This window comes from Bos indicus, chromosome 11 (genome assembly GCF_029378745.1).
Source record: "Bos indicus isolate NIAB-ARS_2022 breed Sahiwal x Tharparkar chromosome 11, NIAB-ARS_B.indTharparkar_mat_pri_1.0, whole genome shotgun sequence".
Classification (NCBI taxonomy): domain Eukaryota; kingdom Metazoa; phylum Chordata; class Mammalia; order Artiodactyla; family Bovidae; genus Bos; species Bos indicus.
Window position 1 is genome coordinate 34,886,190 of NC_091770.1, and position 16,621 is coordinate 34,902,810.

The 16,621-nt window shown below is 39.5% G+C and overlaps 1 pseudogene; it reads right to left on the reverse strand.

Annotated features, from left to right (window-relative positions):
• Positions 1-801: 801 nt before the first annotated feature.
• LOC109565942 (non-structural maintenance of chromosomes element 3 homolog) lies at positions 802-2,263 on the reverse strand (annotated as a pseudogene).
• Positions 2,264-16,621: the final 14,358 nt, after the last annotated feature.

The window sequence follows — 16,621 nt, forward strand, 5'->3', positions numbered from 1 at the left end:
TCTTCTGGGACCCCTATAATCTGAATGTTGGTGCATTTGATATTGTTCTAGAGGTCTCTGAGACTATCCTCAGTTCTTTTCATTCTTTTTATTCTGCTCTTCAGAAGTTATTTCCACCATTTTATCTTCCAACTCACTGATTCATTCTTCTGCTTCAGATATTTTGCTATTGATTCCCTCTAGAGTGTTTTTAATTTCAGTAATTGTGCTGTTTGTCTCTGTCTCTTTATTTTTTAATTCTTCTAGGTGTTTGTTAATTGATTCTTACATTTTCTCCATTTTGTTTTCAAAGTTTTTGATCATCTTTCCCATCGTTATTCTCAATTCTTTTTCAGGTATTTTGCCTATTTCCTCTTCGTTTATGTGGACTTATATGTTTCTAATTTGTTCCTTCATTCGTGTAGTATTTCTCTGCTTTTTCATTATCTTTTTTTAACTTACTGTGTTTGAGGTCTCCTTTTCCCAGGCTTCAAAGAAAGTTGAATTCTTTCTTTCTTTTGGTTTCTGCCCTCCTAAGATTGGTCCAATGGTTTGTGTAAGCTTTGTCTAGGGTGAGATTTGTGCTGAATTTTTGTTTGTTTGTTTTTCCTCTGATGGGCAAGGCTGAGTGAGGTGCTAATCTTGTCTGCTGATGATTGGGTTTGTATTTTTGTTTTGTTTGTTTAGATGAGGCATCCTGCACAGGGTGCTAATGGTGGTTGGGTGATGCTAGGTCTTGTCATATATATATATATAGATATAGATATATAAAATACAGTATTATAACTACAGTAGCAAAAAATATTGAACAAAATGGTCAGCCACACAGCATAGTAATTATCAATGTAAAAAATTATTTGGAAAAACTACATTATGCACATTGCTTAGAATGACTCAAAATGCTTATATGCATAGAAAACAGATTTTTAAAATAGCTGCATTAAAGTAAAAGGGGATATAGGCAATTACATTTTCGTTTTCAATTTACAAAGACTTTTCCCTTACAGAGTGGGGCAATTCAAAGGCCGGACAAGGGCTAGTTCTCTTATATTTCCTTGGCAGATCCAGATCAGGGTAGGAAGTTCAATTTGCTTTACAAAGCTAACAAGATCTTTACACCAAAAAACATAGACACTGAAGCAAAGCAAAACAAGTTACCTTCTAAATGAAAGTTTAGAATCAAAATGACTTACAAGAAGCAAAGTTTGCAAACACGTCCTGGAACTACCACGCATTTAAACAAGCAAGATGCTTCCTCCCAACTCCAGCCCTTCCCCCTGGGGAGGGAGCGGGCCCTGGGGTTTGTCTCAGATTTCAAGAGACTGGAGAAGGGGTTGAGGCAGGGGCAGTGGCTGGAGTCGGGCCCACGGGCTGGGGTCTGGCCCTCGCCTCCCCGTCCGCCAAAGCCTCGCAGTACTGCGCCGGCCAGTCCTTGGGGTCCTGGTTGTAGATTTTAGCCACGAACTTAAGCACCTTCATCTTGCTGGTCTCCAGGTTGCTGCGCAGGCCCCACTGGAGCTTATAGTCCACGGGTTCTGTGTGCAGGATGCACCAGTAATCCAGGTATCGCTGCCGCAGGACATCCTCGGTAATGAGTTTCTTGGGGTCCCTGAAGACAAGGTGCTTCTTGGTGGGGTGTACCCCTAGGCGCCGCAGGAAGTCCCAGATCTCGGTCTCCTTGATGCTATTGCCTTTCATGAAGATGAGCCTCAGCAAGATCATGAGGAGCCCAATGGTGGGCATGCCCTGGTCGCCGTGCACCTCCGCATCCTCTTCCACCAACTCCAGCGTGTTGACCAGAATGTAGGTGTTGCTGCGGGGCTCCAGCTCCACCAGCCGGTACCCGAACACTACTCCAGGTGCTTGGCCGCCCGCCACAGCAGCTCTGGGAGCACGTCCTTGTCGTTGCCGACTACATGCCGCAGGATGTCAGTGCGGCGGATAGGGATCTTCCTCTGATACTTGATCAACAAGAACTGCACCAGCTCCGCCACCTTCAGCGCCAGCTGCTTCTGGGAGCGTGGCTCGGGGGCGGGGGAGGCCTGGGCCTGCAGCTGCGCCGCAGTGCCACCCAGCCCGCGAGACGTGCTCGGGGCTTCCTCACTGCTGCCACCCAGCTCCCGCTCGACCTGGGAGCTGGGGCAGCCTCGGCTCTTTGGCTTTTGCGACATGTTGCAGCGGCGCGACCCCAACCACGCAGATTCCCAGTAACCGGCAGCAGTGGCAGGGATTGAAGGTTGGTTAGCGGTTAGTCCGTGTAGCTGTGGGGGGGCCCTGAGGAGACGCGGTTGTGTCACGGAAGCTGTGGGCTTGCGTCACGGAGGCTGCGCGTTGCGTCATCGAGGCCGCGCCGCGTCTAGGGGTCGCTCCCGTCTGGCCAGCGGCCACGGCCAGCAGCGGCGGTAAGAAGCTGGTACTCCTTGCAGCCTTGTGGGTTTTATTATGACTAAGTGTCGTCCTTATTCGGAGAAGGCAATGGCACCCCACTCCAGTACTCTTGCCTGGAAAATCCCATGGACGGAGGAGCCTGGTAGACTGCAATCCATGGGGTCGTGAAGAGTCGAACACGACTGAGTGACTTCACTTTCACTTTTCACTTACATGCATTGGAGAAGGAAATGGCAACCCACTCCATTGTTCTTGCCTGAAGAATCCCAGGGATGGCGGAGCCTGGTGGGCTGCCGTCTATGGGGTTGCACAGAGCTGGATACGACTGAAGCGACTTAGCAGCAGCAGTCGTCCTTATTACCAAACTCTGCAGATGGGGAACAGGAAGCAGAGCTCCTGAGCGAGTGTGCAGCTTTGATCAGGATCACACCCAGGCCAGGGCTGTAGAAACTTGAGAGTCAAGAGCTCTGAAATCAGGGCTGTTCGTAGGTGAAGGAAACTCCCAGGATGAATATGGGAGAAAAATACGGCGAAGGGCGTGGAAAGGAAGTAAGAGCAATTTCTTTCCACACAAAACTGGGCGTAAAGAGAATTAAAAGACCCCAAGGACTACTAGTTGGCCTTCTCCAGCCCCTTCTCACCATTTTCCGCCAATTACTTTCTCTAAAGCCTGAATCTGTTTAGAAACAATGGTAAACACAGCCTCGTCTTGCAAGCAGGGATCTCTCTGTCTCTTCACCTTTCAGCCTTGATACTCTGTGTAATCAACTCTGTCAGCTGGACAGCTATGGTAAAGTCACCCCAGAAATCACGATGAGTAGAGGGTTTTTCCTTGGTCCAGGGAGTATTATCTCTTGGAAGCACGTGCTCATGGAAAGCATGGGCCTTGAGCTCACAACCACAAATTTGGCTGAAATGGCTAAGAGAATGCTAAGAGACAGAGAAGTCAGTCTCAAGAGACTGAAAGGTTGTTGTTGAATCATGCAAAGACACTGGGATTCTTGGCCCCCAGAGGAGAAGAATTCAATCCAGGGCCAGAGACGAGGCTTGATCGCTCAGAGCTTTTGTGTAATAAAGTTTTATTAAAGTATAAAGGAGATAGAGAAGGCTTCTGACATAGGCATCAGAAGGGGGCAGAAGAGTACCCCTGGGTCTTATATTCAAGTGGTTTACTTTGTGTGAGTTCTCACTATATGATACTCCCTAAGGTTACTGGAAGTCTAGGTCTTGGAGTCAGTGCTATCACTCCAAAGGCTCAGGGCTTGATCTCTGGTCAGGAATGAAGATTCCACAAGTGGTTTTTTATGGCACTAAGTGAGATTAAAACAAATATCTGAAAATGAGAAACCAAAGATGAATCCCAGACAAATGTCACTTACAAAATCAGGCAAATAATTAAAATAGTGGAATATATACATATACACCCATGAGCAATCAAAACACTCCAACAAAAATAAAATATGGTAGATTGACCCAGTGAACAAAGGAAATAAAAAATTATATTTACCAGTTAAGAACAAAACTAAAGCACGAACTGGAAAACAAAATTAAAGCAGGGTGTCAAGTGGGAAATAACGCAATGAAAATAAAACTAACAAATATGTTGAGAGGAAAGAAAGAATAGATATGCAAAGTTAAATGGAAGTACATGAAGAAGATTTATATACATTAAAGATTAACTGCAAGGAGAAAAGAACAGTAGGAAAGGCAAACAAAGAAATAAATGTAGAAAAAATATAATAGGTTTTAAAAAATTAAAATTTAAAATTATAAAAAAGAAAAAAGAAAGAAAAAAATGGAAGAAGACATTTAAAAGGAGAAGAAAAAAAAAAAGGAAAACTCCACAGAACTGCAAAAGTCTAATGTAGAGGCAGAGGTTTATATCAAAAATAAAGTGTGACTGAATATACACATTTACATATACACCCATCAGCAGAATCAAAACAGTCCAACAAAAATAAAGTACAATAGAATGACCTGGCAAACAAAGGAACCAAAAATTATATTTACCAGAACAAGACTAACTAAAGCATAAACTAGAGAACAAAACTAAATCAAGGTGCAAAGTGGGGAATAAAGCAATGAAAATAAAACTAACAAATATGTTAAGACGAAAGGAAAGAAATGAAGAAAAGATACGCTAAGTTAAACAGAGGTAGATTAAGAAGATGTACATACATTAAAGATCAACTGCAAGGGGAAAAGAACAGTAGGAAAGGCAAACAAAGGAATAAATGTAGAAAAATAATAACTGGTTTAAAAAATTAAAATTAAAAAAAGAGAAAAGAAAAAAAAGGAAAACTCCACAGAACTGCAAAAGCCCAATGTAGAGTCAGAGGTTTATAACAACTATAAAAAATGTGACTGGGAAAAAGGAAAAAAAAAACTCAAAGCTTAATTGTATTTCATACTGCCAATAAAATTGACAACTGTAACAGAGGAGGAAAATAAAGGAAACAGAAAAAAATTCAAAAGAATCTACAGAACAAATCAAAACATAAGTATAATAAATGTTTTTCTTGAGTCACTGTTGTCAGAGTCCTTTCCCTCACTGGGAGTAACAGTCCACCTCATCTCCCTAGGATGTCCTCCAACACTGTGCTGACCTCTGGACCTGCTGTGGGGGCATCTCAGATTCGAATCTGGTCTTACTCCTATGTGTTCTTGCCTCCAATGTCCATAGCTATCAGAAGTAGTGCTTTTCTTTTGTGAGAGCTCTCAATGACCTTTTATGTATTCCATAGACACAGAGTCTGCCTAGTTGATTATGTGGATTTAATCTGCAGCTTGTATAGCTGTTGGGTCTTCTTCCTTACCCACACTGCCCCTGCACACCTGTGAGGGCCAGGTGTGGAGGTGGTGCAGCTGCTCGGGTTGCAGGGGTTCTGGCAGCACCAGGTACTCAAGGGAGTTGGCAGCTAGAGCAGCAGGAAATGTAGTGCTCTAGAAGAGTATGGAAACCAGTATTGGCCAATATACTCCAGTATTCTTGCCTGGAGAACCCCTTCCCTGACAGAGAAGCCTGTCAGGCCACAGTCAACAGGGTCACAAAGAGTAGGACAGTACGGAAGGGACCCTGAGCACATAGATGCAAGACTGTTTTTGGCTCTGACAGCTCTACCCCAGTGAGAGTTGAGCGTGAAGGTGGCACAACTGCTTGGCTTGTGGAGATCCTGGCAATGCAAAGTGTGCAAGGACACGGATTGCCTCCACTGCAGGTTTTATGGCCCTGTCAGAGCCTTTTTTTTTTTTTTTTTTTTTAGCCTCTTGTAGCTGGCAATCAGAAGGCTTCTTTGGCCTGTCTTTCTCCATAGCTCCACCTGTTTGGCCACTTAGAGGGCTCCCTTGCCTGGGGTCCTTCTCTGTTGTTCCACGCGTCAGGCACATAGATGGGCCACCCTGGCTGGGGTCCTACTCTGTGGATCGTGCATCAGGCACTTAAAGAGGCACCCTGAGTGGGATCCTACTTTTTATCAGTGTGTCAGGCATTTGATGGGCCTGCCTTTCTATTGTTCAGCTGCCAATGCTGAGTGTGGGGAGAGAGAGGCTATGGTGATGGCTCCACTCCCTATGCATGACTCAGCAGTATTGCCTTGCTTCCATGGCTGCCTGGGTTTCCTGCCACCACAATCTCCTCCCTCACATCCCTTCCATCCATCTCTCTGCAGTCATCAGCAGCCCTTGCCCTGGGATTGCTCCACAATCCCTAAATTCCAGCTCCCAGCCGCTGTGCCTTCCAGGGGACTTGTGTCCCTGTCCAGGGTGGGTATGGCTGTGGCAAGGACTGTATGCTTCTCATTCCATTTAGGCTGCCACAGATCAGTTGTTTCACTCTCAGCCTTAAATGTTCCTCTTCTGACTCAGACAAGTGCCCCGAAGTGGAGATTGGATGCCTGCTTCAGTTCGTCCACTGGCCGAGTGCAGGTCCAGTCCTACTAACACTCCTGTTTTTCCCCCTAGTTCCTTCATCCTACTGAGTTTTGCGTGGTTCTGTGTTTTCTTTTCCACTGGTCAGATAATCTTGTCTGCTCTCAGCTGGTGTTCTGCATGTACTTCTGTGTCTGAAGGTGTACTCCTGATATATCCGCGGAGAGAGATGTACTCCATGTCCACCTACTCCTCCGTCGTATTGCTCTCATGTGTGATAGATTTTAATCTGACTTTTACTCCAGTTTTCTAAGGGTAGGTCTTTTTGGAGTACAGGTTTTGATGAGAGAATGGTAGTGAAAGAAAGAAAACAAAAGTGACTGGAGGCTTGGGGAATTGGCAAACGCACCCTAAGAAGAGAGAAAATGAGTATACAAAGTGGACTAACACAGGCATTAGTGCCAAAGACCAACCCTCTTCAATTTAATATTCCATGTAGGTCCAGTCAGAGGTGAATTATGAACCCAAATATTAATCCAGAATAATGGTAGCAATTTCCAAGCATGTCTTCTTGAAAACAAAGATCCACAAGTTGAAGGTTCATCCTTTGTTTTCTTTCCTGTTACCCTTGACTTTAATTAGATAACTGTCATATAATACTTCCAGGGACTGTAGGGATAAAGCACCTCCTGCTATCGGTCCCTTCCTTAGGGATTCATGGTTAACTCATTAGTTAAGAATGAGGCAGTGTGTGTGTCAATTCAAGAGTTCAAGTAAAGAGTTTTACCTTTAAATTTATTTCAGAAAATGTTTTGATATTTGGAATATAATGTATCCCTGGATGGCTTCTTTTATTGCTACCCCTCTGCCTTTATCTCTATTCCCTTTATCTCCACCAATGAAGGAGTCACACTGTGGGATAAGGATTGTTGGGCGGGAGGTCATAATCAAGTGAAACCTTATTACATCTTTAGTCTGAAATTATATTTCTCTAAATATTGCTATAGGGAAAAATTCAATGGGTATAAACAGAAAGTGCTCAAGTATGAGAAAAATAGAAGTATTTGAGTTTTTGAAATGAATTTGAATGAAGTATTTGAGTTTTGAAAAATACTTTGAAAAAATTTGGAGTATTTTGAAGTAGTTGTATTTGAAAAATACAATTAATAAAGAAAAACATCCAAAAGGTACATAATTCTGCTTCTAGGGTCTGAAAAAGATGAGCCATAAAGTGTAATCACTTTATATTAACAATTTCCATCTTCTCACATTCATAATTGCTTTAGCTAATATAAAAGTTAAGATCTTAATATGATTAGACATTTGTTTGGGTGAACTGGAAAATTTTGTATAAAGAAATGATAACACAGGGGTATAGAAAATGTACTACTTTAGAAAAGATAGTGGGAGAAATATATTCCAGTGGTGCTGGGTCTCGTGGTTCTTAATTTGCATATAAATAATTAATATGCATACCCCAATAATGCCAGCTTCCAAGGAATGCATTCAGTATGAATTATGCAGAAACACTTCAGAAATGCCTGTAATAGTCAAGGGAATTACCACCCTCTACAGTATGTAGAAAATAAAAATAATTTATTTGAAAAATGAAATATAAACAGAAGATCTGATTCAAAGCATTCAGGAAAGGAAAGTTTCTTGGTCAACTATCAACTGTCTTGTTTGTTTATTTTTTAAATGTGTGCTTTATCTTCTAGGAATTGTAAAATTGTAACAGACTTCAGGAATACAAAGGTGCATATGAGTTTGAGGGGGGAAAAAAGAAGAAATAATAAGGGATATGGGGAAGAAATAGTACAAACTATTTTTACAGAAGAAATAATAAGGGATACAGAAGAAACTACAGAAGAAATAGTAAGGGATATAGGGAAAACTCTGAATTAGCTCCATAAAAGAGTCACTTGAATTGAAGGAAGAGTTGAAGAAATACATCAAAGGAGGAGAGAATGCATGTATTTTTAAAAGTTCTATATCAAAGAATAGAAATAATGATTCAACATGTGTTTGGAAGATTTGCTGGATAACAGGATTTATGTAGACTACATTTAACAATCATAAAAATATCAGCATATGCCAAGACTAGGGTTACCTTGTGGCTTGGCTAGTATGTGATAAGAACATTCTTCCTGTTTAGGCAAGATCGACTGCCTCTGATCAAATTGGTCTAGAACTGGGAAAGAGACATGAGTGTCCACTGAGGTTCAAATAAGTCATTTTTATAATTTATAATTTTTGTGGCCTCTTTTTCATTTTTTATATTATTAAAATATGACAACACATTTACAGGAGATTTAGAAAACACAGAACAAGTTTACATATAGTTCCACTATATATTACAATACATTTTTTTAAGTAGGTAAATTAAGATTTTTAGTTGGAGTTTTAATATCAAACTCACAAAAGTTAATAAATGAATATGCAGGGAATATATCACCTACTATATCATCAATAGTAGGATATAGTAGACCTGAAAAACACTATGAACCAGTTCAACATAAAAGATTTTTACAGGTTTCACACAGAGGATACAAAATCTATTCAAGTTCCTACAGACTATAAACTAGGAAGCCTTGGAACATATCCAAGGACATAAGACCAGGTGCAAAAATTTAATGGTCTAAAGGTGTTAAAATAATGAAGAGTCTGTTCTCTTATCACTGTGGAATTATGATAGAGATCAGTATCAGAGGATATTTGAAAACAACCCACAAATATTCAAACGCAATGTGACATTTACCAAGAGAGAACTTTGACTTAGCCATGCCATTGAAAGCTTCAATAAAGTTAGAAGACTGAAGCAGCGAAGAGGGTGATTGCAGAAAAGAAAGCATTTAAATGAGAAATCAATATCAAAATGAGAAGTTAACATCAAAGATACTTTAAAACTCCCATGTATTTGGAAATTAAATGTCCATTTTTAAGTGATGGGTGCATCTAAGAAGCCATAACAAGGAAATAGAAAATATTTGTAATAACATAAAAATGAAAAAAGAATTTAGCAGAATATTTGCATGCAGCTGAAGCTCCTCAATGCAATGAAATACAATGTGGAGTCTTGAATAAGGTATGAAAGCAAATAATGGACACTAACATAAAATTTGGTGAAATTTGAATAAAATCTGTACTTAATAACACTGTATTAGATTTAATTTCCTCTTTTCTGTTTTTTACAACATAGTATTGCTTTATGGTCTCAGAATTGGATTAGGAGTTTCAAGTCTCATTCAAAAAAACTTTTAAAGATCACTAAGATAATGAAACTTCTAGACTTTTAGCAGTAATACTAGATGCTAAAATACATGGAACTGTATCAAAGTTTTGAGTGAATATAAATTAGAAATCTAGCATTCTATCCATACTAAGTCAGACAAGTGGAATCAAAATGTCATTAGTTTTTTAGCTAGACAAAAATTCCCAAGTTTTCTAAAATATATATATTATATTGTACATAGTACACACACACATATACAAAAGTTTATACTACATTTGATAAAGGCTTGAGATAGAACATCAAAAACAGAAAAGAAGAAAAGAAGAGATGGAGAAAGTGGAAAACATAAATTAAATGAAATGGGGACACTAAATATGAAATAGAAAAAGTGAAACAAACTAAATAAAAGTGAAGATCATCATATAGTCCAGTTTTTTTTTAAACATGGCTTCCCATTAGAACATATCTGGAGCTCTGGAGAGAAAAAAAAAAAAACAAACCTGGGCATTTGTATTCTTCACAAAATTCCAAGATGATCCTGATATGCATCTGGATTTTAAAAAGTGTTAAGAAAGCTGTGGTACATATACACAATGGAGTATTACTCAGCCATTAAAAAGAATTCATTTGAATCAGTTCTAATGAGGTGGATGAAACTGGAGCCTATTATACAGAGTGAAGTAAGCCAGAAGGAAAAACACCAATACAGTATACTAACGCATATATATGGAATTTAGAAAGATGATAACAATAACCCTGTGTACGAGACAGCAAAAGAGACACTGATGTATGGAACAGTCTTATGGACTCTGTGGGAGAGGGAGAGGGTGGGAAGATTTGGGAGAATGGCATTGAAACATGTAAAATATCATGTATGAAATGAGATGCCAGTCCAGGTTCAATGCACGATACTGGATGCTTGGGGCTAGTGCACTGGGACGACCCAGAGGGATGGTATGGGGAGGGAGGAGGGAGGAGGGTTCAGGATGGGGAGCACATGTATACCTGTGATGGATTCATTTTGATATTTGGCAAAACTAATACAATTATGTAAAGTTTAAAAATAAAATAAAATTTAAAAAAAAATCAAAAAAAAGTGATTACAGGTTTTTCTATTAAGTGGTGGTTTTACTGATATTGTTGCTGTTGTTCAGTAGCTCAGTCATGTCCAACTCTTTGCAACCCCATGGACTGCAGCTCGCCAGGCTTCCCTGTTCTTTACTATCTACTGGAGTTTGCTCCAATTCATGTCCATTGAGGCAGTGAAGCCATCCAACCATCTTATCCACTGTCACCCCCTTCTCCTCTTTTCCTCAATCTTTCCCAGCATCAGGGTCTTTTCATGACTCAACTCTTTGTATCACGTGGTCAAAGTGTTGGAGCTTCAACTTCAGCATAAGTCTTTCCAATGAATATTCAAGGTTGATTTCCTTTAGGATTGACTGGTTTAATCTCCTTGCTTTCCAAGGGACTTTCAAGAGTCTTCTCTAACACCACAATTCGAAATCATCAGTTTTTGGCACTCAGCCTTCTTTATGGTCCAGCTCTCACACCCATACCTGACTACTGGAAAAACCAAAGCTTTGACTATACGTACCTTTGTCAACAAAGTGATGTCTCTGTTTTTTAATATGTCTTTGGTATTATTGTTCTCCAGTTTGTGGGTTGCCCACTCAGCAAGTAAGGAATTTGATTTTATAGTGATGGTGTCCCTCCTACCATCTTGTTGTGGCTTCTTTGTTTTTGGACATGGGGTATCATTGTGTGTGTGTGTGTTCTAGCATCTTCCTGTAGATAGTTTTTCAACAGCTAGTTGTGGTTTTGGTGCTGTCACAGGAGGACATCCAAATAAGTTACTTTACTTGTGGAGTTTCATGGGGCCAATGTCAATGGCATTAATGAACTGTTCATTTGAGGTTTTAAAGAGATGAGACTTCTTGAATTATCTCAGTTTTGTTTTTCTATATTTTTGCACTTCATTGAGTGGGCTTTATTCAAACATAGCCCTCTTCATCTGCAAAAAGATACAAGAACATAGTCCCTAGTTACACAGCAATATACATTCTTGCTGGGCCAAAACTCGTAGGTACAAACAGTTTCAGAGATTTGAGAAAAATTCGTGCACTAGAGCATAGCAGTTAATGTCAGGGTCTCTAGAATCATATTGTTGTTGTTTAGTCATTAGGTTGTATTCAACTCTTTTGTGACCCAGTGGACTGTAGCCAGCCAAGCTCCACTGTCCATGGGACAACCCAAGAAATAATACTAGAGGGGTTTGCCATTTCCTTCTCAAGGGGATCTTCCCAACCCAGGGATTAAATCCGTGTCTCCTGCATTACTTCCCTGGTTGCTTAGATTATGAAGAATCTGCCCTCAATGTAGGAGACCTGGATTAGATCCCTGGGTCAGGAAGATCCCTGGAGAAAGGAATGGCTACCCACTCCAGTATTTTTACCTAGAGAATTCCTTGGACAGAAAAGCCTGGCCGGCCACAGTCCATGGAGTCACAAAGAGTCAGACATGACTGAGTGGCTAACACAATACTCCTGAATTGCAGATGGATTCTTTAGTGTGGAGCCACCAGGGAAGCCCCTAGAACCACATTGTGAGTGTGTACTTAGTGGCTTCAGTCATTATATTGATTTTTATTTTGTACTGTCCGTGAAACCTTTCTAACTCTTGGCTTCTTACTAAAGTAGCACCTATTTCAAAAGTTGCTAGGTATAATACTTTACAAAATGCCCAGTTCTCAATGTGTTAGCTGTTAAAAGCTTCACCACTATTATTCTTGATATTTTATAAGATTTATAATAACCATTATAAAGTCACATTTTGATCTGTAGACATAAGAGCTAGAAAATGTTATTCAGAATGATAAAAAATATCTTAAACATTTTTACATAATGCCTCCAATGTCTTCCCAGGCATGCAGACTTCAAACTCTATAGAAGACCCAGAAAAATGGCAAACTACTTTATTATATTTAGAAGTGAATTGTACTTATTTTAACATGCAGAACTAAATTTTCATATCCTAAAAAATGTCCAACCTGTAGCTTTGTTTGACATAAACATACAATTGGGAAAATATGTATTTGTATTAATGAAATAGATATGAATATAAAGAGATACTTCAGGAAAAACAATTATTCTACTTATAATAGCTGTGAATTTGTTTTGATAGAAGCAAGTATCACAGACATGCAGAATGATGAGGTATTCTCTTCTGTCTATTGTATCAGAGACTGAACTTAGTTGATCCATTACACTTATGCCTGCATAGAACCTGCCAGAAATAGATCAATTTCAACATACAGAGACAAAATCAAATCATGAATGTGTTCTTCTGAGTTTTATCTAGTGACTTAATGGTAATGGATGAGCTGCCAGTAAATGATTCATAACAGTAAGATCAATCCCACTCTGTTCTCATCATGCAAAAAGTTGCAGTAAAGTCAAGGAAAGCTTCAGTACAAAAAAGGATAGAGATATGATACAAGAGACCTGGGTGTGCTGCAACCTATATTTCCCTTCTGGATATCCTCACCATCTTTCTAGGTTATATATTTATCTCCAAATAATTAGCAACTAGGGGACTTACTATCTAATCATCTTAGTTGACTGGTCATGGAATCACCTTGCTGAATCCAAAATTGATCAATATTTATAAATATATCAATACTAAGACCCCCTTTGTTCCCTTCACTAGTGTGGAATTTCCTACTCCATTGTTAGAATCTTCAACAACTCAGAAGTTTTCTTTCGAATCTATTTTTGGAGGAACTTCTAATGCCAACTGGACTGAACTAGCCCAATATGTCTTTTCAAAGTTTGGGAAGCTGATCACCCATGTGCCCTGTTAGAACATGGTGTGGAATTTATATTGACTTTTTTTTTAACTGACCCCAAGGCTTCATTTATATTTCAGTTCTCTGTATATGGCTTCTATTAATAACAGTTTATAACTTATTCCTCATGGAAATCCAACCAATATTAAATGGCAGAGGAAGAAGGATATTTTTACCAGTTAATCCACATTCTTATTTCCCTTTTCTTCCTCATTTCTTCTTCCTTCTTTGCCATTGACAACTGAGGGGGAAAAAAAGGACACCTTCCTCTCCTTGCTCTTTGCTGATTAAACTAAGAAATAAGACCTTTAAAACACTAGATGACAGATATATGAATAGCTTGAGGGATCTACCTGACTCTCTGCTTTTATTCAAGAAACTTAGGTGGTAAAGTCCTACAGAAATCACCTGCACAAAGCAAGCCAAAAACAGATTTTTGTTTTTTAATTAAGCCTCATATAATCAATGAATTCAGTTGGTAATTTTTCTAGCTTTTCTGGCTTCCTTCCCCACTATTCCAAAACACTGATATTCAAAAGCTTTGTTTTAATCTTTTCCTTACCTCCACACTCTGTTTTCTTGATTTTATTCTAAATTCAGAATATGCTTTAAACATAAATTCTATTATTATGTTGGCAAGAAATTAAAATCAGTGCATGATATTCAAACTAAAGTTAGAGAGAATTTTTTTTTCTAGAGAGATGTCACTATTTCAAGAACCTGGATGCCTAACAGCAATTGCAACTATGTATTTATCCCAATTTGTGAATTCATATGTCAGAATTATTTTCCAGCAAATCAGATCCTATAGGAGAAATACTCTGTCAAGGTATTGATTTTAACAGGCAGTGCATTAGTTATCAAAGTCAGGAGTAGGTCTCCCTAGCCCCTTAATCTATTTTTCTTTTACACACACACACTGTATTTCTTCACTGCAATAAACAGAGTTTGATTAATTACGGAAATGTTCCTGTCACTTTATTTACCCAGTATCATCAAGAAATGAGATAAAGCTCAATGATCCAGAATGATGTTAGAAAGTTCTCAAAAGAGGAGCCAGACAAAGAGAAAGCTGACCCTTCTGTACCATGTCTTTCCTAGAAGATGTGGTGAGCTAACAGAACAACTGACCAGGGCCTTTTATGCCTATTTAGAGGACAGCGTTCTCTGTCTTATGGGGATTATGCAAAATGGTACAACTACCAAAGAATTCTGAAAAGAAATTTAATAAGCCTAGAAATTTAAAGAGAAAGCTATCAGAGCACATTAAACATTATCTGAACAATCTTTTCCAAACATGCTTGAATGCCTAATCTAAGACTTTGACTGTTTCTGAAGATATAATAAGCAGGGCAAATACTTAGCCTTCTCTGAGCCATTATTTCCTCATTTGTAAAATCAGGAAAAGAATATATACTTTACTGGGTGCATTCAATGAGACAATACATGTTAAAAGTAGTGAAAGTGTTAGTCACTCAGTGGTGTCCGACTTTGTGACTCCATGGGCTATAGCCCACCAGGATCCTCTGTCCATGGAATTCTCCAGACAAGACTACTGGAGTAGGTAGCTATTGCCTTCTCCACGGGACCTTCCTGACCCAGGGATCAAATCCCGGCCTTCCACATTGCAGGCAAATTCTTCACTGTCTGAGCCACCAGGAAAGCCCCCAATATATGTTATTAAGTACCTGTCTTATAGTAGGGATTCAAATAGGGTAATTTTATAACTCATGTGGCAATACAAACTTTAAGATTTTGTGATCATTTACAATGGAAACATTTTTAAAATATATTAAAAACTTTATTGTCTTACTAAGCCAAATATGCTGGATGAAACAATTTTATTGGTCACTCGAGAGCATCTCTATTGCACATTCTAAGAGGATTACCACTAAGATGAATTCTATGTAGGCTATTTTGCCCAACATCTTGGCTCATAGCTCTGTCCAGAAGTTTTAAGTTGCCAGAAATCTAACCTCCACATTAAGTAACTTTGAATTTCCTTCCTAATAATAATGATACATTTAGAAATTGGTAAGGAAAGACAATTTCCATTCAAAGGCCTGCATAGAAAAATATATTTTATTTGGATAACTCCAGTATGGGGCAAAAAGTGACCTACACTGGGAATAGAGAAACAATTGTGTAGAAATAATTACAGTCCAAAAAACATTCTCAAATCCTGAGTTTTAATAAAAATGTGGATCGACTTGGGAAATAAGCAATGGCCAGGAGCAAGTGATATTGTTCAGCATATGAGGTTAACTGAGAAAAAATAGAGGTCATAGGCAAAGAGTCTGAGTTAATGGCAGATGATTTCAACCCTTCAGAAAGCCTTTCAGACAAGAAATTCATAGCTAGAGGGACAATGTATCAGAGGAAATGTAAAGCTCATCCTAGACTCAAAAGCTAACACCATTCAAAATATGTATTTTGAGGGAAAGCTTGATAAACTGCAAATTGATTAGTTTGGGAAAAAATTGAAAATAGGTGGCTCAGACAGCACCAGAATTAAGATGTCACACCAGATAAAATGAATTAATCCTATAGTCAGGTTTCACATCCCTGGTACGTACCTGTATGTGATCTCACTGCCTAATGCTGAGATGAGAGATCGATGAAGAGGAGCGTGGAGCTCACATTTCAGTAGAAGACAAGAAGTTAAAACATCACAAAGAGTTTTGTGTTTCCCACTTGTTAAGGAAGAAGCCAGCTGAATTCAGAGCAAGGTTAGAGAGGACCAATCATTCTGTTGCTGTGGTGGTTTAGTCTTTGTGTCCAACGCTTTTGTGACTCCATGGGCAGTAGCCCTCCAAGTTCCTCTGTCCGTGGGATTTTTCAGGCACAGATACTAGAGTAGGTTACCGTTTCCCTTCTCCAGGGGATCTTCCTGACCTGGAGGTCGAACCTGCATCTCCTACATAGACAGGCAAGTTTTTTACCACTGACCTAGCAGGGAAGCCCCTATTCTCTGTTGATTGCTGCAATAAGTTAACACTGTCTGGACTACCTATCAATAAAAATGTGTTTAATTATTTTTGGAAGCTGGTAGCAAAATAACGTGGAGAAGGCAATGGCACCCCACTCCAGTGTTCTTGCCTGGAAAATCCCATGGGCAGAGGAGCCTGGTAGGCTGACAGGCTTCAGTCCATGGGGTCATGAGGAGTCAGACGCGACTGAGCGACTTCACTTTCACTTTTCACTTTCATGCATTGGAGAAGGAAATGGCAACCCACTCCAGTGTTCTTGTCTGGAGAATCCCAGGGATAGGGGAGCCTGGTGGGCTGCCGTCTCTGGGGTTGCACAGA